The 27,804-nt window shown below is 39.7% G+C and overlaps 1 protein-coding gene and 2 long non-coding RNA genes across 3 annotated transcripts in view; 2 read left to right on the forward strand and 1 right to left on the reverse strand.

The window, feature by feature from the left end:
- The window catches only part of LOC145721292 (uncharacterized), a 433,843-nt gene that overhangs the window by 289,167 nt on the left and 116,872 nt on the right, over nt 1-27,804 (forward strand). The gene's annotated exons all lie outside the window — the stretch shown is intronic.
- The window catches only part of PTGER3 (prostaglandin E receptor 3), a 177,844-nt gene that overhangs the window by 101,653 nt on the left and 48,387 nt on the right, over nt 1-27,804 (reverse strand). The gene's annotated exons all lie outside the window — the stretch shown is intronic.
- LOC102730810 (uncharacterized) lies at nt 18,912-25,882 on the forward strand. Its single transcript, XR_014144915.1, has 2 exons — nt 18,912-22,978; nt 25,192-25,882. It is a non-coding gene; the product is annotated as an uncharacterized LOC102730810 (long non-coding RNA).

Raw genomic sequence — 27,804 nt, forward strand, 5'->3', positions numbered from 1 at the left:
TTCCTACTGTTTTCTTTGCTTGAACGTTCTTCTTAATTGGGAAAATCCTACTCATTCATTAAGGCCCGCTGTCATTAGACCTACTTAAGAATCCTTTGCCAAAACCTGGTTTGGAATTAATAACTGTCCCCTTGTGCCTCCATGATAATTTATTTATGCCTCTGTGATTACTTCTCACTGTTTGACTTGTATGAGAGTCAGCTGCACATGTTTCTAGCTCCCTCACTAGGCTCTTAGTTCCTTGAATGAGAGACCACATCTTTTTAATCTTAGTGCCCCAGACCCTCCCATTTCCTCTCCTCCCCACAGCCTCCAAGCCAGTGAAGACTGAAATATAGACACATAGTAGTTGTAGAAATATCTTCTCCATTTATTTTAATGACTGCAGTAAAAATAGGATGAATAAAAAATGTGAGATGTCCAAGGAGGGGTTTTCGTTGAAAAAATTAAGACTTACAGAACTTATCACAATGCTAGATATACAGTATGTATTTGAGCAAAGAGTTGTTAACTACAATTAGACTGACATTAGAGATGACGGCGTCCAAACTTTTGACATCCATGTTACTCAGAATGCCTCCTATCCCTTCTCAGTGAATGTCCCTTGGGCCATCATTAGACAAAGTATTAAATTGGATGGAGCATTAAATTATTAATTTAAAAGCATTGAATTAGTCTCATTGAATGCAACACTTTTTACACTCATGTTAAGGTTATAAGGTAATGTGAAGGGAAAATCTTGTCTGTGTTGATTCCTATGTCTGTGGGATGGCCTTGGGTAGGGGGTGGGCAGTCACGAGAGAATCTTTCAGGCTGGCAAAGAGAAGGCAGATGTGGTTAGCAGGATGGTCTGAGGAGCAGAACTGCCTTTGGCCACAAGGTCTGAATAACGTGAGCTTGGGATCCCACAAGCATTTTCCTGGCTCTCTCAGCAACACCGCTGTGGAGTCAGGGGCTGATAGAGTGGAAAAAACACTTCCCTTCCAAGAACTGAGAGCATTCAAAAGGAACAAATTCTGACCACCTCCTTTTGACATGTAAGGAAGCTGAACAGAGAACTATCAACACAGCTCCCAGGCTTTGATAGGTTAACACTTGAAAACACTTTTCTGCTTCCTGTCAGGTGCTCCTATCCCTGGACCACAGCTTCCCCATTCGTTCTAGTTATCACTCACTCAATCTTCCATTCACTCACTCAGCCCATTCGTATTTGGCTGCTCTATCCGCCCTTACTATGCTGGGCCACACAGGGATACAAAGTGCCCTCCAGGAGCAAAGCATGCACTGTAACACATTTCAAAGACTGAAAAGCTCAAAAGCACCCCTGAGCAGCCTCCCCAAGTCATCTGGAAGACTCCCCTCTGAGCCCTTCAGAGGCTGCAGATCATACTTCCACTAACACTCCTGAGCATCAGCCCAGGTTTAATGCACTGCATGCAGCAAGAGGAGAGTCTAACGTGTCGGATATTTTAGCCTAAGTTACAAAACATAGATTTCTGCCTACACCAGTTCACTTTTCAGTATGTAGTGAATTCCTAAGAAAGTAAGCAGAGCACCAGGATCCTCTAGCTCAGGTACCAAGAGCCCAGCCACCCACCCCCCCACCCCCACCCCCGGTCACAGGGGAGTGTTCACCAGTATCCCATGTGTTGACAGGTGCGTTACAGAGCAAACTAAAGACTGGAGGATCTTTCTTGGTCTCTAGACCCTTTAAGAAGGACATCATCTGTTATACCTCGTGCTTTATGGGGAATACATATCAAGGTGGGACCAGGATACTGAAAAGTAAATGAATTAAAGATGAATGTGTTCCACTGTGCAGAAAAGGGAGGATGAGGTTTTTAAGAGATTATCTGGTTGTGGGAAGAAAGTAAGCACATCCAGCTCTACTATCCACATTCAGTGTTAGAAGAGGGAGGAATTTAACATTGAGGAGCCTCAGTGTACTTTTATTGAAGTCAGAGGAAAAATAAGGACAATGGAATTTATTTTCAACTATCTAATGGAATTGGTCTCAAAGAGTTCTGCCCAAATACTGTAGTTATTTATGTTGTGAGTCTCAGACATGTTTTTGCTATAATATTCAATTCAGTCTCAGTGATCATTCATCAGATGCTTCCACGATGCCAGTCACTGTGCTATGTGCTTAGAAGCTGTACTTATTCTTGCTTCTCTGAGGGAGATTCATAGCAGGGGGTGAGGATTCCAAATAGTATTTCCTTATTTTCTTGAGCCGTAAAGGAAATCAAGTGAAAGAATGACTTGTTTCCTTGCTCTTTTCTAACTCTAAGCTAGGCTATTTGTGCATTTGAGGGCACAGTAGAGAGGAAGTCATATTTTGGTATTTTACTCCTGGGTGTGTCTAAACAACTGATTACATAGAATCCTACTCCTGGAAGAGGCAGTAGAGACCACTGAGTCAAGAGGATTTTAATTGGGTTCAACGGAGCCCTATCTGCAGAAACTGATGTGTGTGTGTGTGTGTGTGTACGTGTGTGTGTGTGTGTAAAGTGGACTTAAGGACAAGGGTGATGGGTTGGATTTTGAACAGTACAAAGGCAGTATTAGTATAGCCTGAGCTCAAGATCTCCCTTTTATCTGTCATATATATCAGGCTTCTAGTTGGAATTTCATTTAAAGAATGGTTCTGCTTTTTAAAAAATTTTATGTTATGTTAATCACCATACATTGCATCATTAGTTTTTGATGTAGTGTTCCATGATTCATTGTTTGCGGATAACACCCAGTGCTCCATTCAATACTTGCCCTCTTTAATACCCATCATCGGGCTAACCCATCCCCCCACCCCCTTCCCCTCTGAAACCCTCAGTTTGTTTCTCAGAGTCCATAGTCTCTCATGGTTCGTCTCCCCCTCCGATTCCCCCCCCTTCACTTTTCCCTTCCTACTATCTTCTTCTTCTTTTTTTTAACATATAATGTATTATTTGTTTCAGAGGTACAGGTCTGTGATTCAACAGTCTTGCACAATTCACAGGGCTCACCTTAGCACATACCCTCCCCAATGTCTATCCCCCAGCTGCCCCATCCCTCCCACCCCCCACCACTCCAGCAACCCTTAGTTTATTTCCTGAGATTAAGAATTCCTCATATCAGTGAGGTCATATGATACATGTCTTTCTCCGATTGACTTGTTTCTCTCAGCATAATACCCTCCAGTTCTATCCATGTCGTTGTAAATGGCAAGATTTCATTCCTTTTGATGGCTTCATAATATTCCATTGTATAAATGGTTCTGCTTTTAAAAGAAAAACACTGTTTCTTCTACACCCTACTCTCCACACTTCTGACACCAAACATGTAGGGCTTTCCCCACACCAACCAATTCCTCAACAACAGCTGGGTTTCCTACAATTCAAATATGATGCTAAGTATTCAGTTAGTGCAGATCTCCAGGTTAAGCACTCAGTCTGCAAGACTGCCCCCTGCTTCAGATGCCAATCACAAGTCCAGGCCTCCCGGACTTCTGACCAACAGGCCATATATCAGAGGTTCCCAGGACCCTCATATTGGGCTCAGTAATTTTCACGAATGGCTCACAGAACTCAGGAAAACAGTTTACTTACTAGATACCAGGTTATTACAAAAGGATACAACTCAGGACCAGCCAGATGGAAGAGATGCATAAGGCAAGGTGCGCAGAAGAAGTGTAAAGCATCTGTATCCTCTCTGGGTACACCTCCTTCCCAGCACCTCAGTGTGTTAACCAATCTGGAAGCCCTCTGAACCCCCTACATTAGAGTTCTTTTATGGAGCTTCAATACATAGGCATGATTGATTATATCATTGGCTATTAGTGATTAACTCATCTCCAGTCCCTCTCTTCTCCCCAGAGGTCAGAGGGTGGGATTGAAAATTCTAATGCTCTAATCATATTGCTAGTTCCCTTGGCAACTAGCCCCCCACCTTAGGGGCTTTCCGAAAGTCACCTCATTAACATAAACTCAAATGAGGTTGAAAGGGGCTTCTTATGAATAAACAAAAGATGCTCCTTTCACCTCTATCCTTCTGGAGCTTTTTCAGGAACTGGGGACAAAAACCATATATTATAACAACATCTTTATGACTCAGAACTATCTCAGGAGCTGGGGATGAAGACCAAAATATATATTTTTTATTATATCACAATATCACAGTATTCAAAAATATAAACCACAAATTTAGTTCAACTGAGACTCAGAGTTGAAGTGACTTGTCCAAGGTCACACAATTTCTTAGAGACAGAGTCCAGACTAGTACTCATGCCTTCTTCCTAAGCTAATTTCAACCTTGGTGGTTTTTCTGACAGCCATCTAGATGGTTGCTTAGAAGCAGGGATTCTGGAGCCACGCTCCTTGGGTTCAGATCATAGTTCAACTACTCACTAGCTGTATGACTGTAGGTAAAGTACCTATCCTCTCTATACCTCAGTATCTTAATCTGTAGTCAGGATATTAGTAGACCCTTCCTCTCAGACTGTTAGGAGCATCGAATGAGCTAAAATATGTAAAGCATTTAGAAAGGTGCTTGATGTTTAGTAAAAAAAAATGTGTTGAGCTATTATCATTCTTTTTTTAAAGATTTTGAAAATCTCTCCTGATCCTACAGTACCCACCATAAGACCTAAAATCCTAGAACTAGTGTTCTTTTAAACAAGGACATGGAAGGCTCCTCTTAGAAAGTAAATGCATTTTCTTGGTAAAAAGAGGACAGTAAAGCACTGCCCTTCTCTAATATCCCAGAAACAATATTTCTGTTAGCTCTAGCCACTTAGTAGGGCCTTATAAGAATGAGACATAGAATAATTAAGCTTTAGCGGAGTTGGGGATAGGATTTCTTTATAGAAACTAAGGAAAGGGGGAAAGCTGAAAGGGAGACAAATCTGGAGGGAAGGTACTGGTAAGATAAAACATGCCTGAAACAAAAGTGGCCCCTTTCAAAATTCTCTTCTATGCCCACATCAGAGACTGAGGCACAGAACGAGTCTCCATAGAGTCCCTAGAAAGGATTGGTGCCAGGGTCTCCTTGAGCCCCTCCCCGTCATTTCTCTCCTCCCTTATCACTCCATACACATTCTCCATTCCCTCACTTTCTGGCTAGGTAATATATTGAAGGTAGCAGTGAAGAGGGAGAGAAATCAAGCAAGTTTATAAGGAAAGACTGAGAGTTTGGAGAGGGGGCAGGAAGGAGGATGGCCCACTAGTCAGCCTTTGCTGACGGGAGCTGCAGGGCGGTGGATTTTCAAGAAGGGAGCAGGGAGCAGAATGTCTGGCATCCATCACGCGGGTTGCTCTTCTCCCACACTTTCCCTTGGACTGTCAGCTCTAAAGTGTGAGGCCAGGGCCAAACCCCACGTTCATGTCCTTGTAGAGTATCTCACTTCTCAACATCACCTTAGAGAAGGCAAGTGAGAGTAAGTGAGAGAGAGAGAGAGACACACACACACACACAGAGTGAGAATGACAGAGACAGAAAGAGAAAAGAGCAGAGCTGAGGTGACTTTCACTACTAATCACATGGCAACTCCAGGTCACTTAGATATGAATCAGAAGGGAGCCTATGAAATGAATCCCAATCCAGAAGGCAATTCTTTCTTTCTTTCTTTCTTTCTTTCTTTCTTTCTTTCTTTCTTTCTTTCTTTCTTTCTTTCTAGCTAGCCATCATCTATCTATGTATTTATTAAGTGAACTCTACCCCCCCAACATGGGGCTCGAACTCACTACTCTGAGATCAAGAGTCACATGCTTTACTGACTGAGCCAGCTAGGTGCCCCAGAGGCCATTCTTTTTTTTTCTTTTTCTTTTTTTTTGAAAGAGAAAATTTTAATTTCATAGTGAAGCATTTGATGATTGTGTTTTTTATGTACATATTCTCTCCAGAAGGCCATTCTTAACAATGAAATTCATCAAATAACCTGCTTTTATTTGAGCAAGAAGTTCATTCTCACCTTTGCTATCTGTGAAATGGAATTATAACCTGTGTTATTCTTTTCAGGTAGACACTTGTCAGTTAATCTAGTGTTTTTATTACTGTGAACCTCCCTGTGATAAGCAAGACTGTGGCGTGGTACACCGCAGTTAGTGAAATACTTTGGTTCCATTACTGACGATATGTCTTTGGTAATTCAGAATATACAACAACATTGTGTAGATCCAGAGTCATTTTTATGACCATTGATAATTGTTCAATGCTGCGAAAATGAATTCTGCTATGTGAAATGTCTGGAGGCTTAAATCCAGCTTAAAGGGAATTTGCTGCACACAGCATCCAGATTTCAATCAGTGAGTGACATATTCTAACTGCCTCTTCTAACACCATTAATAAATTTATTTTTTTTATTTTCAGTGTCTGTCCACGTGTTTCTCTTATGCTGGTTACAAAAGAAACAGTTGCAAATTAGCCTAATACACATTCCCAGTGGTATTCTTTTAGCCTAATTACTTGAATACATGTAGCTCATAAAAACTCAAACATTATACAAACAAAACTGTTCTGCAGAATCACGAAAATGAGATGTAATAGGGAGAGGTGTTTAATGTGAAACGGAGTCACTTTTTAAAGTTAATTATCTCAGGAGGTTGAAAACAAAGTGCCTCTCCCAGTGAAACATAAGTGAATATGCCAAAATGATGTTAATAACGCTGATAACACTTGGACACATATTTATTTCATTTGATTGTCCCAACTTCCCTATGAAAGGAAATGGAGCCAATGTTATCATTATTCCCACATCATGGATAAAGCAATTGAGACTTATAAAATTTAAGTGAGCTTGTCCGGGTTTGAAGTGAGTTAAGACTGAAGTCCAGCTTTTATGATCGATTTCTGAGCCATGTTGTGAACCCAGCTTTGCATGGGGAGAGAGCAGATTTGTATTACACAGTGGTATGATGCTATGCCACTTCTCATTGACCATACAGAAATATTGTACAAAATTGGGGAAAATTACACGCCAACAATTTGAAGTCATCTTCAACTTTTGGACATGACCTATGTTAGGGCCCCCAAACCAGTCTCCTTATGTCAAATCTTAAAGCCTCAAGGATTGTACATGTTTGGTAATTGATTCATTTTAAGCTAGACATGATGAAAACACTATTAGTTTCCTTACAGTAGTGTTGGTCTTTCTTTCTTTTTTTTTTTTAAGATTTTATTTATTTATTTATTTGTCAGAGAGAGAGAGCACGAGCAGGGGGAGGGGCAGGCAGAGGGAGAAGCAGACTCCCTGCCGAGCAAGGAGCTCGATGTGGGACTTGATCCCAGGGTCCTGAGATCTTGACCTAAGCTGAAGGCAGACACTTAACTGACTGAGCCACCCAGGCGTCCCTCAGTATGGTTTTTCTGTATTACTTTAAGTGTTTTCTTGAAAACTGCCTAGAATTTATTCTAGCTGATGGGATGCTTCATCAGTGTGTTAGGTTTTGGTCTGATGCAAGAAACCAAACCAAACCAAACCAAACCAAAACAGAAACAAAAGTAACAATGGCTAAAAGAAGATAGAAGGGCGTTTCTCTCCAACTTAGATAAATTCTGCATGTAGGCAGTCCCGGGCTGATCTGGTCATTCCTGATCATCAGAGATGGATGTTATTTTTAGCCATTCTCAATGCACTGCCTCATGGTCCGGTATAGCTGCTTGAGGTCCAAACATGAATCTGCCTCTGTTCAGAGAAAGGAGGAGGAATTAAATAAAAAAGAGCGTTCCCCTTCCCTTTAAGGAGTTTCCCAGAAATGTCACCACTTTTCCCTTATATATAATTAGCCAGAATTCAGTCACACAGCCACACCTAACAGGGAGAGAGTTGGAAATGAGGTGTTTTAATTGGAGCCCAGCTAATAATCAGGGTTCTATTATAAAGAGGGAGAGAATGGATACTGGAAAGCAACTGGCAATCTCTGCCTTAGTCAAAAAGTAGTTCCTTATTTTATGTACCATTTCTATTATGGAAATATATTTCACATATAACAGTGTACAACACATTAATTTGATACGTTTAAATGTTTTCATATGATTGTCATTGAGGTGGAAATTAGCACCTCTATCCCATTATGTAATTATCATTTCTTTTTAGTGGCTGGAATAAATTCTAGTCTCTCAGCAAACTTAATGATTATAATACAGTGTTGTTGTCTGTAATCACTGTACTGTGTATTAGATCTCTAGGACTCATTTACTACTTGTTGCCAGTTTGTACCATTAAACAACATCTGTCTTGTACCTCCAATCCCCTTACCCCGGTCAACCACCATTCTACTCTCTGTTAATATGAGTTTGGCTTTTTCAGATTCTACATATAAGTAATATCATTTCATATTTGTCTTTCTCTGTCTGATTCATCTCACTTAGCATTGTGTCTTCATGGTCCATATATGTTGTCACAAATGGCAGGATGTCCTTTCTCATGTCCATGTATTCCATGACATTTTAAATGTCTTTTCTGTATTTTATGTCAGAAAAATCTATTAAGTTTTTGCCTAAGGATCATAGTTATTATATTATGTTATTACATACTATATTACTATTATATTACTAAGAACAAGAGAAGCTGAATAATAAATGATTGGCTAAATTATTTTGTATTTAAGTAACTGACTTTCAAACTATTTTGATAGAGGATCTAGATTACAGATGGCCAAATTTTGACTAATGGGACTTTCATCATTTTTCTTTGTTCTTGTCACTTAGAGAAATGAGAATGCATTGAGGATTTAGACTTATCATAACAATTAGATATGTACACAACATAATGAATACTATTTAATTACATACAGTTTATAACATTTTTACTGGTGATGAGTCAAGTTTTTCTTTTAATGCCTCACACAGTGTCTTACACATAAAAGATAGGTAATCAATGAATGTTAAATTGAATTGACCTCCACTACTCAGTTGAATCTATTTGCCTGAGAGTTAAAAGACCCTTGATAGCTTCTGCTAGTATTCAATCACTAGTCTAATGGCTAGTGTTACACTGGCTCTGATTTAATCTGATTGTACTGGATGGTTGTGGGTTATTGCTGAGGATAGATGGAACCACAGGGAATCAAGTCCCTTCTTGGCTAGGTAAGGGTTTTGCCTTAGACAGTGTTCACACCTGCAGCATCAGGGACTAGAAAATCCTCCAGAGTACTGAAGTGCATAGAGATCAGTCAAATCAGCTCTGCCCTGGGAGGATAAGGATTAATTTATTATGAAATTCATTACTCAGCGCAATTACCATATTTACCATCGTCTTTAATCTCACTCAATCCTTCTCAACTATTGATTTGGTAATATACTATAGGAGTGCATTTGATTATTTTCTTTTTATCTGAGCTGTATGTCCTGTGATTAACCTTTTGAAGCGTGGACAGACATAAAATTGCAGTTAAGACCCTCCACTGACTGTCTCCGATTATAAGTTATACAACAGAACAAAACTTATACCCTTTATAAGGTTTAATTTGTTTTTAGACAGATGTGCTTAACTTGTTTGGAATTAGGATGGCCTTCTTTTATTAGTCATCTTGGGCACTGTTTCATTTTCCTTCCTGGTCACCTTTATAATGCATTGAACTGAAAAACAAAAAGCTTCAGATTTCTGAAGGTAGTCACCACATTTACCAAGTGCTATAGGCATCTATTTGGCTATTAAGAGTCTCTACTTTTGTTAATGGCTAGGGTGAAAGTTGTACAGTGTGCAACTTAGATATTTTTAAAATTTCTTTTTACAAATTTTGTATAGAGAACAAAAATTCATCACAAATCCATGTTCTCTGATGGCTGAGGCAGGGGCTGGGAGGTGGGACAGTAGAGGATGGGTTCTTCAGGTTACAGTTGAAGGTGTGTTGTCCATCTGATTTACTCACTTTGTGTAAACTCAGTACCTTGGAGGGAAATGTTCTTGCCTAATGGTTTCTCCCACTTCCCCCTTCCCTTACTCAAGACAGCATCTATATGAGGGAGAAAGCTTATGTCCTCTCATGATAATGGGGGCAGATGAGAAGAGCCACTTGTCTACACATAGCCTTGATCCTGTCTGTTGGGTCCTTCTATTCTCCCCAGAGTTGACTTTGGTCTTCCTGGTTGTGGGGTAGCTGCTGACATCCCGGTTGACTCAGGGTTAGTGAATCTGGTGAACTGTTTCCTCAGCACATTTTGAGCACTGGGGTCCTATTTTGCTGGCTTGGCCCCATTATTTTCTTACTGGCACAGTAGACCCTCAAGGCTCTGCCACTTCCTTCCTCTGGACACTGGCTTCAGCTGTCTAACCCCTAGGAATGAACATGGCCCTAAACATAGCAGCTCCATAGCAGTCCCTCAGGCATTCAGCTTTCCTTTCTCTTCTATGAACCCCGGGGGGCCTCCTCCACCATGTGAAGGCTGGGGATACTCAGAATGATTATGGCCTCTTCTCTGCCATTCCCCTTCTCTGGAAGTGTCCACACATATGTGCCAGGCCAACCTGCGAGGCTGTGTCCTCAAAACTCATAGCCATCCCTTCTTTCCATTTGGGGTTTCTATTTTTTCTGTCATCCTTCCACTTCCGGAGTTTGATGCTGAGACAGTTGTGGAGCAGTAAGGACATTGTCCTCTCGTCCCAGCACTAGATGGCCTTTTGTCTGCAGAGATCCCTCCATGCTTTTCCTCCTTCTCTTTGGCACTCACTCGCCCATTTCCCTGGGGCTATAATGAGAGATGGGTTGCCACAGGTGTGGGGAGGAGACTGAAACAATACTGTTAGCAACCCAAAAGCTAATTAAGAAGTGTTTAAATATTTAAAGGATATTGCCATTGTTTTACTAAAATGCCTTACCTATTCTTCTGAACTGCACAACTTCATTCTTGCCCATATGTGGAAAAATACATTTAAAAATATTTTTCTCTCAATTGATAAGTAGTAATGTGTGTTCCTACACTACCGTTATTCTTTTATTAGTAATTTTGAATAGTTAAAATAATTTTGTCATTTTGATCCATCTAAAGCATGTTATAATTTAAATCAATTAGCAGCATAAGAGCTAGCCACAATAGCCAAGCCATATCCAGTGACAGCAAGTTCTCATTACTCAACCCAACAGTTATGGGCACTAAGAGGCTTCTGGCCGGCTCCAGTTCTCCATGATGATAATCCCTGCAGTGTGGGATCTTTTAGAAACTAGGCTCAGGTTAAAGTCTACTCGGGATGGGACTGTATCCTCCTGCTTCTGAGAGCCAGGAAACTCCGATGTGGAACAAACCAACCAAATTCAGTGAGTCAGAGAGCAGCCAGGATGGTGCAGGAAAGGGTTAGTCTCTAGTGTACTGTCTTGTGGATACCAATCAATTGTTCTTCCTTCTGCATGGTTTATCTTAAACAGAGAAGGAGAGCATAAAAGATAAGGCAAGCTGTGAATTTGACCAGGTGTGCATGGTTATCACTAAGATTAAAAAAATAAATCTCCCTTCTCTATATATAGTGCATTGTAAATCAGCCAGCAAATACTAACTCGTGCCATTCTGCATCAGACATCTTGCTGGGCTCTTTGGAGTTAGCCAATATTTACCTTACAGTCCCTGATTTTAAAGCTAGAGGCTTGTTGGAAAGATCATTCGTTCATTCAGCAAATGTGTATTCATTGAGTTCCTCCTTTGAGCCAGGCACTGTGATTTGTGGGGCTAAGTCAGAAACAAAATAGATAGGAACCTTGCTTCCGTGGAGCTTCTAATCAGGTAATAATGTATTCAGTAAGTGACTCTGGCTGTAACCAAATTTCCTCAGTTCTAGCCATATGGAGTTCCTTTCCTTTCCTATCAAATAAAAGAATTCAAGTACATTCTGGGGAGCCTCCGCAGGTGCAGTCCCTCCTGAAACCTCTGATGACTCCCGGCATCCTTCACGTTCCACCTTCACTTGGCGGGTCTCACTCTGGACTGGCGCTCTGCATTCCTGCTGGTCCCTTCGGCTTTTCTCTGTTCGGCTTTTCTAGGCAGATGTCCGCTCCCTGCAGTGTTCACCTCCAGACTATGAGCCTCTCCCTTCTTTATCCAAGGTCTCACGCACGCACGTAAAGCTCTTCTTTATAAGAATCTCTACTGAGAGCTTCATCTGAGGAAGGGGTGAGTGGAGAGGGAAAAAGTGAAACAAACAAACAAACTAGAATTTAAAACCAGAGATAACTATTCCTTAATGTGCATTGCTGTTCACAGATGGATGCCATCTATCTCAGCTCTGCGGATGTTTCTTGTGTGAGTCACACTCAGACTTTCTTTCAGAGTCCCAGGACTGTAACCCCTCAAACCTGCTCTAGCTCTCAAGCAATCCCTCCTCACAAAAAAGGGAAGCCAAACATTGTTTTACCACCCAGAAACACCACTCTGTCCACCAGGAAGGCAGTCCTTTACAGCGGTCTACAGAGCAACTCTGTGCCTCTGTCTTAACACTTCCCTTTGTGGCCATGGGCTTCACCTTTCCAAAACCCAAAAGGCTTGTCTAAGTATTTTCCCAAACTAAAAGAACTGAATTCCCCCAAACATGAATTCCACTGCTACCTTTGTATCACAGAAATGCCTTCAGTCTGTTGTGTTCTGCACAAGTAAGGGGAGGCCAGAAAGGATGTGAGGGCATATTATGTGGCATCCCCATCTTATGGGGGCCAATACCAGAAGGATGGATAAGTCTTCTGGAGGAAAAGTAGCTGGATAGTGGGAGGCAGGCATATGGGGAACAGCATTTCATATATAGGGAACAGCACATGCAGAATCCCCAAGGTTCCAGGAGGCACAACATTCAAAGAATAGCAAGGCAGGTACTGATGAGGCATGGAGAAGGAAAGAGAGAGATGAATTAAGTCTGAGAGGTGGACAAGAGCCTTGTATGTCATAAAATTGATTTTGACCTTTATACTAAAGATCATAGGAAAATAACAAGCAAATGACAAGCAATTTTATGAAGCACATGTGTGGGCATATTTGTGAATGTATGTGTATAATGACAAGGTTTTCTTTATCAGCATCTGTGTGGAGAATGGCTTAGCTAATGATATCAGGTGGCATATGCTAGATGCTAAATGAACAGGAACAGTAGTATGTACTGATATTTTCCCACACAAATGTAGATCTATTAGACATCAAAAATTTCTTCCCAAAGCCCCAGGAAGAAGGAATACTGCAGCCCAGTCACAAATGATGTTCCCAAAGTTGGAGGCAAAACGTAATACTGGGATAATTTATCTAACAGGTCTGTGTGATCATACACATTGCTGTAAAAGTACCTGGTAGGATAATCTTATGGAGGAGAGATTCCTCCTGAGTTGACATCAAAGGCAGACATAGGGTAAAACCAATGAAACTGAAGCTTCAAAGCACATCCTTCACATAGGCCTTTTGGAGCCTGGGCTCATATTCATTTTATTAAAGAAAAGTGTATACTCTTTAGGTTCCTCAAAATCTGGATCCACTTCTATCTGATATAGTACCCAGGCATTCATGGAGAAAGTGGGATCTGAACTAGCTTTTGAAGGAAAATTAAGTTTTGTATATGCCAAAAGGAATGAGAGCTCATTTGAGGTGAGGAGGACTGTAGGGATAGTATATGGGGTGAATTGGGAGGCAGTGAGTTGATTGATCGATGAAATCTGATTCCCCAACTCATTATCTAGGGTGTCCACAGGGCCATGGTCTAGTTATTTAGGTTCTTTGGGATATAAGAAATGGAGCACCTCTCAGTTACTTCAAGCAAGGGGAGGTTTATTGTAATAAAATTATATTGAATATTATGGGCAGGAATATGTAGTCTTGGGTTGGAGGATAGATCAGGATCCAGAGACTCAACATGTGGAATAAACAGATTTTCACACTAGTCTTCCACCAACTTTGGACCTAGCTATTTTCTACCTGCTTGACTGTGTTTCCATTACCAACTGCCAAGTCTCACTCTGCTGTCAATATATGTTCTTAACTCCATAATTTTTGCTTGCTTACAATATCTGCTTCCTCATGGCTCTGGTCCTGCTCTGGTCCTCATTTTCTTAACATTCCAAAATTCAGATTCCCTGAGAGGAAATTTCTGCCTGTCAGTTCACTGTTCCTTGACTAGCAAGGTCATAGATCAATGGCTAGCCTATGGCTTGGGTTTGTATAACTTTTCCAGTTGGGTATGCCTGGGATGTATAGAATCCTTATACAAAATATGGCAGCCTATGGCTGCCCCATCAGCAGGGTTTGTGCAGAGGAATTTCCCTTACGAGCGTCTGTAGGTGTGACTGGCATAATGAATGGCATGTTCAATATAGCTGAAATAATACTAGCTAATACTTCCTGAAAGCTTTCTCTCTGTCCCTGTGTCAGGTTCTGTTCTAAGCACTTCCTATACATTCACATTGTTCCCATTTAGCTGAGGAGGAAATTGATGCCCAGCAAGTTCAAGTTACTTGCTCAGGATCACACAGCTAATAACTAGTGGAACCTGGATTCTAGCCATGTAGTAGTTTTAAGCTCCATTGTATTCTACACCATATGTGAGATTTTATCTGAGATGTTAGGAGGGCTGGTTTGTAGCAGAGACTAGAGACAGAGAAATCACTTAGGGGACTAAAGTGGGTTGCAGTGATGCAGTGGGTGGACAATAAAGGAGGAAATAAAAAAATGCAGAATGGATTGGAAAGAGAGGATTTCTCAGACATGCACAGGAAAACAAGAGCCACCTGGATTTGATGATAAGTTGGAACAGGGGTTTTGAAATAAGTATTCAAATGAAACACATTATACATGCCCTCCTAACGAAAAAACAAATTGGAGAATACATTTTAAATTCCTTAGCAGTGGAAAAAATGATGAATTGACTGTTTGAAAGTAGAGTATCTAAAGACTTTATCAAGTGCTATGGAAGAAACTGTTATGTTCTTTCTTACAGAGAAGTATCATACCGTGAAAATGTCCCTGCCTCTAGATATCCCCCACAAAAGGCTGGTTAGACTAGGTTATTGAGAAACTCTGGTTTTTCTAATTTAGTCAGAATTTTGAAGGGAAAACGTCCCCCTTCTTATTTGTAGCATGGAATAAAGAAAATTTCCAGGTGAGCTATACCTTCAATGTTGATATTCAAGCTTCTCAGAGTGCCCCCAGGAGACAAATGTGAGGGCCAGGAGCTGTAATAGACATGGCAGAGGTGTGAACAATATTCCACGAGAGCCAGAAGCTAAATCACCTATTGCGGTCTGTGGGGTCTGGGACACTGCTCTCAGAAGCCAATTTTTAACCTATACTCCTTCTTCCTGCATTAGGTCCCAGCTACCAGTCATCAGTTTGTAATTCCAAAACTTGTGTCCAAGTCTTAGACTTCTTTGAGTGGGTAACAATCCTGCTTCCCCCGTTGCTATGCAGCTCTACCCAATCTTAGTTCTTCTTTTTCATACCCTATACCTCTTGATGAAAACTCACACCCCTCCTAAATCACTTTTATTTCCCTTCTCTTGAATTCTTGGGGTGTTTATCATTTGTCTTATTGTGAGGAAAACAGTGTTAACTGTATTTAAAGTATATTCTCTTTAGAATATATTTTAATGTTTTAAAAAGGAGAAAAGATAGAATGCCTTCAAAAGACCAGGTTTAAATCAAAGTATTAGAGGCCACCTAACCTAGTTATTTTGTAATTTCTGTTGGTCAGGGAGGCTGTAAAAACCCCAAAGATGAAGTTCCACTGAGAAGAATATATACAAATACAAATCTCCATGGTTCTCATGGAGAACCATGAGAACAATCATTAGAGGGGAGGGCCTGGGTCTATCTCTTTTGTTCCTCTGAGAAAAGAGCAGAAAAGGAAGGACAGTTTTGAAGAGTAAGAAGGGAGAACTGTTTCTTCTTGTTGGGTTGGTAGTGTGAAATAGCAGGACGCAGCGTAGACATGGTGAAGATCAGCATGCGCATAATGACTGTAGATGATGCACCAGCTGTATGCATTTCCTTAGAACTTTGCTGAAGGTTACATATTTATCTTTATTTCTTATACAAAATAATTCATTAATTGATTTTTTTAAATCAGAAAGCAATATTTTTATAGTCAGGTAATGAATTAAGAGCCAAAGGTCTAGGGCGCCTGGGTGGCTCAGTTGGTTAAGTGACTGCCTTCGGCTCAGGTCATGATCCTGGAGTCCCGGGATCGAGTCCCGCATCGGGCTCCCTGCTCGGCAGGGAGTCTGCTTCTCCCTCTGACCCTCCCCCCTCTCATGTGCTCTCTCTCAAATAAATAAATAAAATCTTTAAAAAAAAAAAAAAGAACCAAAGGTCTAGTTTCTAGTCCTGGTTCTAGATCTACACTTGAGCAAATCACTTTACTGAGCTTTAATTTTTTTCACTTATGAAATGGAAATAATATCAACCTGCTTAGAGACACTTTATGTAAATCATTCATTTAAACATCAAATAGTAATTAAGCTGTATTGTGGAAGCCTCTGGTCTAGTCACTGTGGGTGCATCAATTGAACAGAAGCAGATAAAAATCTCAGTCCTTGTGGGGCTCATTGATTAGTATAATGGGCCAGGCTTTCTCCCTCCCTCCATTTCTTCCTTCCTTCCTTCCTTCCTTCCTTTCTTTCTTAAATAGTTATTTGCTGAATAGCTATTATATACTATAGGGGTATTTATAAGTGGATCAAATCTGCAAATTAATTGTTGGGCTTCGTGATGGAACAGAAATAAGGAAGGTGAAATTTAGATGGGACTTTGCTGCAAACAAGCTCTGCGACTATAAGACATAATGTTAACTCATATCCTTAGCTGTAAATGAGGGAGTTAGATTGCATGATCTCTTTAGCTTTAAAATGTGCAGTTTTGTTTATTCCTACAGGGATCACAATGGTGACTAAGAACTCTCGCGGTCTCAGGATATGGGTTGCAAATTCCAACAAATAAGATGATGGCAAAAGGCACTATGTTATACTCTGGAGTGTGATTATATGCCATTTTCTTGTTATTTCAATTGTTTCCCTACTATGTTATACCAAGGTAGGAGTCAAAAAGTGCATAATACATATTATTGTCTGAATCTGGGGAAACTCATTTGATATCAGAAGCCTAGATTTGCATTTCAACAATCTAAAATTATCTCTATTTTCCCCTCTCAAGTAGGTCAAATTCTGTTCCTATTGACTTATGTGTTTCACTTACTACTTTGACCAATGACTCCCTTTTTACATATCATAAAAATAGAAAATTTGGAAAAAATTAAATTTAGTTCAGCCCCCATCAGAATAATTTATTCATTCTAGATTAATGAAGTTTTATTATATTTGTATAACAAGAGAGGGACAATCTTATAAATATTAGATCTTTCTTGTAAATATTAGATCTTTTTAATATTGTCACCAGAGATGACAATAAATACCCAAAGTTTCCAAGACACTAGTTTTACTTCCCTGGGGGTGGGAGACAGTGAGGCCACATGGATTGTAGTTAGCATGTCTTCTGGAACCTGACTCCCTGCATTGGAATCCAAACTCTGCCACATGCTGCTGGGTGACCCTGAACAAGTTGCTTAACCTCTCTGTGTCAGAGAGGTTAAGCAACTTGTCAAGAAAAGATGATAACAGTGCCAACTTCAAAGAATACAATTCATTAATATTTATAAAATGTTTAGAACAGTGTCTGAAAAAATGGAAAGTGCTTTATAATTTGGGGCTATTATTTAGGAGAGAGTTGAAGGTAGAGGAAGTAGGAGTAGCAGGTGTAGCACATAAAGAAGCTGGGGGTAAAAAGGGAGGTGAGAAACTGGATCGCATGCACAGGAAGGGGGAAAGGTCAGGCAGTCAGGCACAGGTGTTTCTGTGTCTTTCATTTCTTAGGCTAAGGGAAGTCTGAATATTTGAAGGTGGCTGGAAAAAAATGAACAGAAAGATGGAAGAAAGGAGGGATGGCTGTGGGGGCAGGTGATCTGTAACAAGGACACAGGTAATTAGAGCTGATAGGAGGTAAGTACTTATCGAATAGTTATCTGGGTTCCTCAGAAAGCCAGCCAGCCAGCCAGACTTTACAGCGTGTTATGGATCTGGCATTGAAATCCTGAAGAAAACAGTACAGACTCCCATGCTGGTCAGGATCAGGCAGTGGAAGGGAGAAGTTAGTGAGCTACTGTGAGGTGAGTGTCTCATCCGAGGACACTAATGACATGCTAAAGAGGTACTATAGCCCTGGAGTACAGCTGGGTTATTCTGGAAGGAGCCTCACAGACAGACCAACGCAGTGTTCAACAGAGGCAGGGCGGCTCCGGGAACACAGGTGTCAGGCATCTGCGGCCAAACCACAGAAGGCCCAGGGGCCACCAGCAAGCCATGGCAGGAGACAAAACAACTAGCTGTGTTCAGGTGTCTGTGGGATGGCTACTTCCACATCAATGTTTTTATCACAATTTCCATAGGAACATAATGTGGCCCAAGAGGCAAATTCAAATTGAAGATCACACACACACACACACACACACACACACACACACACACACACACGGAGTCTTTTCTATCTTAACTGGAATCTTTAAAAATATCCTGTAATATGGCTTAGAAAATAAATTTGCTCTAACTGAAATCTTTGGGCTCTCCTATCCAGAGAGAGACCAGCATCGTTGGCACATTGGGTATCATACATATTTGGTAATTTGGGAAGAACACACAGAGCTATGAGCTTAGCTGAAACAGGAGGAAGAGGACTTATTTTGAGCAGGAAAATCTTGGGCAGCATAAAGGACAACATCTTCGTGGTGACAAGGGGTAAAATATTTAAGAGTGGCACATCAGGGCCTGTACATCCTACACAATCAGGAAGACCCATACTTGAGTGTGGATGAAAACCAGTGTATTAAAGGGGCAAAGCATTAAAAAAGTTTGCCATTGCCTGAGCTTTAGTGGGTTCTACATAGGGTTTTGACCCTTTCTCTCTGCCACCCGAGGGAATTCTTTTTTAAAATATCACTTCTCAGTATAGATTAAAAAGTTTTGTCCCTAGCTAAGGAGATCCTAGGCATCAGGAGCAGAAGTGGAGAAGATTATTTTCAACAGGACAACCTTTCCAGAGTTCTCCAATCTAGGCACGCAGCAACCTCCTCCATTACCACCAGCTAAACTTAACTTGCTAAATATGCGGCTGGTAGTGTATCCCACAAAACTGGAGTCCTACCCAGAACCTCTGAGATACCATATAGCAATTCTATGTACCCATTCCCAGCTTCTACTTGTTTTGCTGCGAACTGCTCACACTGTGACCTTCAGAGGCTCACACAAGGGCAGAGCCAGAAGGGCCTAAGAGTTCTGTTCCCCCCAAAGCAACCATGACTGATGGATGTGGGAGTAGAAAAGCCTACACCCCTGGTTAATAAGTGAAACAAACTTTGACATGTAATTTATACTCCGGAGTTTCCCAAAGGTTCAGACTGAGGCTGGAATCACTTAAAATTTCACTCCTGCTTGGCTTCTCCCTCTGTGTCCTACTTTCCCACTTCCTTACTCATCTTCTTTTTTTCTTGGAGCACATTCTTAATAAGTCACTTGCATACAAATCCTTGTCTTAGTTTCTGCTTCTGGGAGTACTCAGCCTAGGACAGTCCTCACTTATTCATTCATTCATTCAGTCAGTCAGTCAGTCAGTCATTCAAAAATGTGCACTAAGTGCCTAAGTGCCTTCTTCCCAGTCTTGGGAAGAAGAGCAATATATATAGTTAGTTAAAATGTAACAATAGATACTCTTAAGGGAAATGTGGGGGATATAGAAATTACCCATTTCTAAGCCAAGGGAAACTTTTAATATAAGAACATATTATCACACCTGAAAAAGTGACATACATATAGTAGGTTCTTGTGGGTGCTGAAAAATTTGATCAGTCCTTGTCTCATACGGTTGACCATTGAGGAGAGCCAGTCAGTTACTTAGAAATTGATTTAGTCACAAACATTTATTTGGCGAATTAGAGTTTGAGAAACTGACAGACTAAGTATAATTTGACTAATGTGTACAATGCTATAGGAATACAATAAATGAAATAATACTTTTCCAAGAAAATGAAAGGCTGGGGCTTGGAGGGTAAGTAGAATGAATTTTGGACAGAAGTAGAGAGAGGCATTTTAGAAAGGTAAGAGCAAACTCCACAGTAATCAGGTGTGAAAAAACATTGGCAAGTCTCAGAGTGCATAGTTTAGGGACTAAAGCAAGGCTCCCATAAAGGGGAGAGGCAGGAGATTAGAGATTAACCTGGAGATACAGGTTGGAGCCACTCAGCAGTGGGTCTTCGGTACTCCAGAACTTTATCTTGTAGCATTGGGGAACATTCAAAGATATTTAGGATTGCCAAGGTTTGCCTTAGAAATAATATGAGGGGCGTTTGGTGGTTAAGTGTGGGACTCTTGATTTTGGTTCAGGTCATGATCTCAGGGTTGTGGGATAGAGCCTTGTGTCGGGCTCCCACACAGCATGGAGTCTGCTTGAGATTCTCTCTCTCCCTCTGCCTCTGTCCCTTCCCCTGCTTGAGCACGCTCTCTCTCTCAATTAAAAAAAAAAAAAAGAATATGAAGGATGTGTTCAAGAGGAGAAAGACTTGGGTCAGAACATTAACTAGTTAAAAATTGTTCCTAGGTTAAATCATAAATAATTTCCAATATTCAACCATTTTTGATCCGAAAAAAATGTCAATTTCATATAGTTCAAACTGATTTGCTAGCCAAGAAGAACGGAGGTGAGAATCTGAACAATGGCACAAAGACTGGAGGGAAGGGGTAAAATAAAAGAGACACATAGGAGAGAAAATTGGCATGAAATGAATGATCCACTGGCTGTGGGGCCAGAGTTAGCTGCAGAATATTAGGTGTGATGGTAAAACAGAGTTTTCTGAGAATGATGGAGTGAATCACGGGGTGTTTGCCAGGGAAATAAGGCCCACCGGATGAGTGGCTTAGAGAGTGCAATAGGGCACTGTACCATGCTTCCCATTCCCGGCTCTATCCCATGTTACCTTGCAGCGCTTCATTTCTTCAGTTCCTTCTTCTTAAAGATTTTATTTTTAAGTAATCTCAACACCCAACATGAGGCTCAAATTTACAGCCCTGAGATCAGGAGTCACATGCTCCACCAGGCGCCCCTTCAGTTCCTTCTCTTTCTGCTAACTTGACATTGGACAGACATATGATATCCAGATTCCTACAGTTGTATCTGCTTTTCAAGTTAAGCCAACAAATAATGCAACCCCAAGTATTAAGTTAAAGCAGGCCTCCAAACAATAATCTAAGTAGCATAATAGCAGGAAGAGAAAAACCTAGTGGTCCTCTAGGGCAGCTACCCAATCTAACTAGATTGTTCTTTAACAGGGACACACAGGGGATTCCGAAAGTCTCAGAGAATAAATAGAAAATCCTGTTGTTGTTTTTTTTTTCCTACTCTGACCTTAATTCTGACCACTCTTCCAGAGCCACAATATTTGTTTTTTTTAATTTAAATTCAATTAGCTAACATATAGTTCATCATTAGTGTCAGATGTAGTGCTCAATATTTCTATTAAAAGTTTCACTGAACTTCTTCTGTTTGTGCTGAAATAGAAATTGGCCAAAATGTAATTTGTGTTACAAAGAAGACATGTCATTTCATTGTCCTTCAAATAACACTGCTTTCCTAAAACCGAAATTATCTATTTGCTTAACACAGTCAGGAATTGGAGAACTACATGTCTGTCTGGATAGCTTATATCATTTATGCTACTTGAAATGGGCATGCGCATGCTGTTTAAAATGATCTAACTAAACTTTTGAAGGAAAAAATACTCTAGGAATCCAATAAAAAAGACTGACGAAGGAAACATTGAATTTGATTTCTTTCTGTTTTTTCTTGTAACACTTCTTTGTGAGAATTTAATTTCATTCTGCTACTTCTTGTAAGAGAATTAGTGAGAAATGTATACCAAGGGAATTTTTTTCTTAGTATTTTTTATTGAATCCAATTAATTTAAGCTATTATTTGGAGAATATTGTTCAGGGATGGGCCTCAGCCAATAGTACAGCATTGTTCATTCATGCCACAAATACTGACTGTCCATGACCTATGTGCCAGGCACTGTGGTAGCTGCTGGAGACACAATGGTGGGCAAAACTAGGCATGGTCCCTGAGCTCATGAAACTTGTAGTCTAGAGATAGCAACAAATGCTAAACAAATAATCACAAAAATAACTTTGTTTCCAAACTACAATGAGCTCCTGAAAAGAAAATAGTGGGTATCACATAGTGGGGGGGGCCAGTCCTAGTCAACAGGATATTCTCTGAAGAAGTGATATTCCAAGTTGAGATCTGAAGGACAAGTAGGAGTCAGCCAGCTGGTGAGGGAATTGGAGGAATACCGTAGGCAGCGGAAGCTTCAAGTACAAAGGCCCTGCGGTAGGAAGAAGAATGACACTGTTCATGATATTCATAGATGGCTAGTGCAGTCTGAGCAAACAAAGCTGGAGTTGCAGCAGAGGCTAGATCAGATAGGACCTTTGAGGTCCTGTTAAGAATTTGGTCTTTATCCTAAGAGGAACAGAAAGTCACTGAAAGCTAGAAGGTGGTAGAATTGGATTTACCTACACCAATCATTTGAAGCCAGTGAGTTTTTATTCAGTATTTAACAAGTGCTGTGATAACTGCTCTAGGGATTTAGAAGTCATACTAGGCATGGTCTCTACCCTTGTGTAATATCTGGTGTGAGATTGTAAGAGGAAATAGAGGGTGTGTCAAAGCTTGGAGGCAGAAATGAGATAGTCTTGGGAAGATAAGATCTAAAATATCTTATTTAGTTGGCTATGGCCAATGCAAGTTGATGTATAGAGGTTTGGTTCTGCTTCTCTTTAAGAATGTTGAAGGAAGAGTCATCTGACAAAAGGAGTCATCATCAATAATTCTGTCCACTGAAACCCTCTGTCTGTTCACAGATCAGGCACCACACAAACAACTATGCATCCAGCTCCACCTCCTTACCCCACCAGTGCTCCTCAACCTTGATGTGGAGTGACCAGTTGGAAAGGTGAGATTTAGAAGCTGTCTAGATTTACAACATAGCCTTCCCCCATCTCTGCTCTGATCTGCCTTCGTGGGACAAGGACGGAATATCTCTAAGAACCAAAGTGCAAATTAAGCACACACACCTGATTTAGGAGGACTAGATTCCTTCGAGGAATTGTTTTTACAACTTCACTTAGATTTCCTCCAACTAAGATTCTCAGACTGGCTCCAGGCTGATCTTGTGACTGGTCAAGTCTCATGCAGTAAAAGATCCTGCATGTCACTGATTTTTCATACGAAGAACAGAGTCCAGGAGTATTTTAAGACTAAGCTACCTTGTTTTGATTTGACATCAGAGCTCAGTGTACTTCCCACATGGTCAGCACACTCTTGCTTGCCCTTTGACTAGACCTGCTTTGTAGAAAACGTGTACTTCAATGAAGGGACACTCTAGAAAGCAGAACATGATGCTGAATACAATGCATAGTTGGTCATATTAAATTTCAAACATTAGCTTCCTCCCTCAAACACCTTACTTCAATATCTCTGTTATTGACTGTAGGGTTAAATGGTCATCTGGGTATTACTCTACTGTGTGATCTTTTTTGTTTTAATGAAAGAAGGTGAAAAGTTTTAATTATGTTTTTTCAAACATAGCGTACTTGGCTTTTCAAATAAGTTGAACTCTTCATTGTAATGGACAGACAGCATGTTCATTTTACTTCATTCCCTGGGTGAGGCTGGGTTCAATGACTACACTACTCCATGTAAGTTGTTAAGACGGATGTGGACATTTAAGCAGCTCAATGTCTTTGGCCATTTGTTCTCCCATGATTGAAGTAACTAAAAGATAATCACTTCTGTCTCTCAGGGGAAGATCAAAATGTGTTTTTCAATAGAGATGTAGCGTGCAACAATGCCTAAAGGATACCAATAAGCTGGTTGATTCTGGAACATAGCTTAAGTCCCGGGGCCAATAAAATTTTTACTCAACTCACCTTTATGGTCCTACATCCTTCTCTTAAATATCTGCATGTAATCCACCTATTCTGGGCATTTTTTTTTTCTGTAAACACAAATTTCCTTGGAAAACAAATGAAAGGAAAAGAAGGGAGATATCCAGTTCCCATTTCTTTATTGGTGGGCTCATTCTCATTTCATTTTTAATTTTTAAAGTAAATTCTATTGTCCTTTCCCTTCATTATGAAAATAAGCCAGGCTCTCTACAGAAACTTTGCAAAATAAGGAAAATTAGAAAGAAAAGCAGCTTCTTAAACTTTACTTCCACTACTCAAGAAAATCTCACCATCATTTTAGTAAATTCCTTTTCATCTTTTTCCCCTGCACTTTCCTTGATTTTGTTTTACATACTTAGGAAATATTATATGTGCATATTGTATCTTGTTTTTACCCAATTTAACATAAAAGAAACATTTCCCAGACTATTTATAAATTCTTTAAAAAGTAATTTTAATACTTACATGTGTCTATTAAAAGAATACATTGTAGTTTACTAATCATAATCTGTGTTCAAATTTGGCACCACAACGAATGGAAATATATCATTACCTAAAGACTGAAATGCAATTTAAAAATATTTGTGATTGTTTTTATCAGAAGTTTACTTTAGGAAATAAATAGCATGTAAATTTTTAATATTTTTTAAAGATGCATATAGTGTGACTGCTTTCCAGAAAACTATAGAGATTTGAAATTTCATCAGGAATGTTGGAGAATTTCTGCTTTGCTTCACCCTAACCAGCACTGTATATTATTTTAAAACACACACACACACACACCCCATTGGTTTGATAGGAGAAAAATTGTATTTCATAGTTATTTCAATTTGCTTTCTTCCTTTTATCCTTCTAGGGTATAGTTATACACTGATTTGGGGCTTGTTTTTATGGCAAGATTATTTGACCACTCAATGTGTCTACAATTGATACAGCATCATGATTTGATTATTCTACTGGACTACAAATTTGGAAACCAGAAAAATTACTCATAAAAAAATATACTTAGCATAATTAAATAATTCAGAAGCTTAAGTGATCCAAAATACCAGAGTTATTTAAATTGCTTTTATTTACAAAACATACATGTAATTACTTCAAACAAGAATGTTTCGATGTCTAAAACATATGTATTTCTCACTTACACCTTCTCCTCACACCATACCAAAAAAGTACCCCTACCCATGCTTATTACATCTTTCTCTCTCTATTCTAACAGATAATGAAAGAACGGAGCTGACTTTTTATTGAAATTCCTGCTTCCCTGAGTTTGTGTGTTTCTTCCCACCTGAGAAGGAGAATTTATGTTTGATTTGGATTGTTTCTTCATTTTCATCTTTTTAAAAAATTTAATGTTTTTTTTTGCCAGTAATACCCACTGAAAGCAGGTTTATGATCATAATTTGTGCCTTTGAGTGTTAAATTGGCTTCTGGGACTAGGTTTTGAGGACATTTTTAAGAAGCTGGGGGTGATTTCACAGATAATGATTGGTGAAAAAGTGAGAGAAAAACCCATTTTCTAGGAGTTTTCCCGCAACTTCAAACCTTTGCCTGAATCTCAACCAGTGTGGACATCTTTGCATTTTATGGTAGTTTTGATTTTATAATGAGTTTGAAAAAATCAGTATAAGCTTTCAACAGTGAAAAGTCAACATTTTGAGAGAAAGAATTCAATTAATAGGACATAAACTTTAATGGGATAGAAGAGGGTGCCGGATGGAGGCAAGAGGGCATCGTGACAAAAGATACTTATGCCAGGTGTGTGATGAATGTATTGGAGATACCGTGTCCCTCTGGGCTAAGCTTGGAACTAAACATCTTTAGGTCTGTATTCTGGTTATGTGTCACTGTGTAACTCAGCAATCAATGTAAGTGTTATTTGTCTTTGAAGACTGAAAGAAGTGGATGCAGCTAAGGGTTTTCCTGAAATGTCACAGGAAACAATACTGAGGCTACATGATTAGCTGTTGTGTTAGAGCAATAAAAATCCAGGCACAGCCCTCTGATTTACCACTATCTGTTCAGGATTTCTTAAACTTTCTTCCCACGTGGCGTACAAAAAGGTAAAATTAATAAGTGACATAGTTATTCAATATCAAATTACTTTTTGAGAAATAAAGAAATCTATTTTATCTGAATTGAAATGAGAAACTCTATGAGCTTTTAACAAATACTTTTGAGTCATTGGATGTCTTTCAGCTAATGTCCTTTCCTGTTTGTAAATTCAACCAATCTTTCTTTCTCTTGCCTTTCTTCCCCAACCCCGCACCTTCCTCCTTCTTTTTCCTCTCCTCATTCACTTAATTCAACACATATTTATTGAGTGTCCTTCTTTAAGCACTGTACTAAGGGCCATGCTGTCACCTACAAGGACATCTTAGGAAGACACGATAATATGGTATCAGTAGTTTTGCCATAGGAGCATATACTGCGGCTCCACCGTCCTCCCTGCCAACTAGATTAAACCAAAACAGTGAGTCATTCCTTTCAATAGTTGAGTCAGTTGCGGGTTAGCTGGAAACCACAATTATTTTCATTCAAACTTGTATTTTAAACGGCTTTATGTAACTCACACGCAGATGATGCCGGACACAATCCCTTTATTCAGGTTTAAATTCAGTGAGTTTTATTGAGCAAGTAGAATTTGCCAGCAATCATAAGAATGGCTATCTGCCCATCATCCATCTATGTGGTTGTCTAGTTGCCATATATTTTTTTATTTGTACAAAAGAGGCCTAAGGCTGCAGAGGGCTTGCCCAACGTCACATGGCTAATATAAGTAAGAATTTAGATCCAGTGTAAGTTCTTTGATTCCAGGTTTATTTTCTTTCTATAGTACAGTGGGGATGTGAGATCTGTTTCAATAATATTCCATTTCTAAGACAATGTGATGTAGTAATAGAAGCATGGGTTTTGGAATGAAACTTGGATTTAAATCTGGCTGTGTCACTCACTCACTCCATGACCTTGAGAAATTTAATTGATTGCATTGAATCTCAATGAATTAATCTATAAATTAAAGATAATAATACTTACCTGTGGGGTTATTGTGATAATGTATGTAAAGTGAGTCTAACACAGTAGATACTCAGTAAGTACTGACTGCAATAAATTCTTTATCCAGACTTATCTCCAGCTATATAATATGAGTTCTCAATTTCAACTACAAACTGGCTTCCTGATTGTATAGGCTTACATGTCATGGACAGAATCAACTTCAAATCTCTTGATGCTGTTCTTGCTTATAATACCTCATGATTATTTTTCCCCATGTAAAACCTACACTTCTCCCACATGTACAAATTTGACCTTGTCCTTGGGTCTTGAACAGTTAAAGTATCTTTTTTCTCTTCTTAACTCTATGCTACTCTGAAGTTACACAGTGATCATTTTGATGATTATTGTATTATTCTTCAAATATTTTCATTATGTATGTCTTTTTCCCTTAACAAAAATTCTATTTCATGGTGGACAGGACCCTTTTCTTATATTTTCTTCATAGATCTCTTAGCACTAGTGCAGTATTTGACACCAAGAAAGATGCTCCTTATTTGGTAAATTCTCAACAAAAGTAACACTTATGTACAATATTAGCAGTTGCAAATTTAAATGAATGTGATAGAAAGCCCTTTATTTCCATGTTGCTATTTAACTTGGGAAATTTTATGTTAAACTTTTCTGATTTAAAAATGTTAATCCAGGGGCGCCTGGGTGGCTCAGTTGGTTAAGCGACTGCCTTCGGCTCAGGTCATGATCCTGGAGTCCCGGGATCGAGTCCCACGTTGGGCTCCCTGCTCAGCAGGGAGTCTGCTTCTCTCTCTGACCCTCCCCC

The sequence above is a fragment of the Leptonychotes weddellii genome, chromosome 4 (assembly GCF_054177405.1).
Source record: "Leptonychotes weddellii isolate Sample4059 chromosome 4, ASM5417740v2, whole genome shotgun sequence".
In the NCBI taxonomy this organism is placed as follows: Eukaryota; Metazoa; Chordata; class Mammalia; order Carnivora; family Phocidae; genus Leptonychotes; species Leptonychotes weddellii.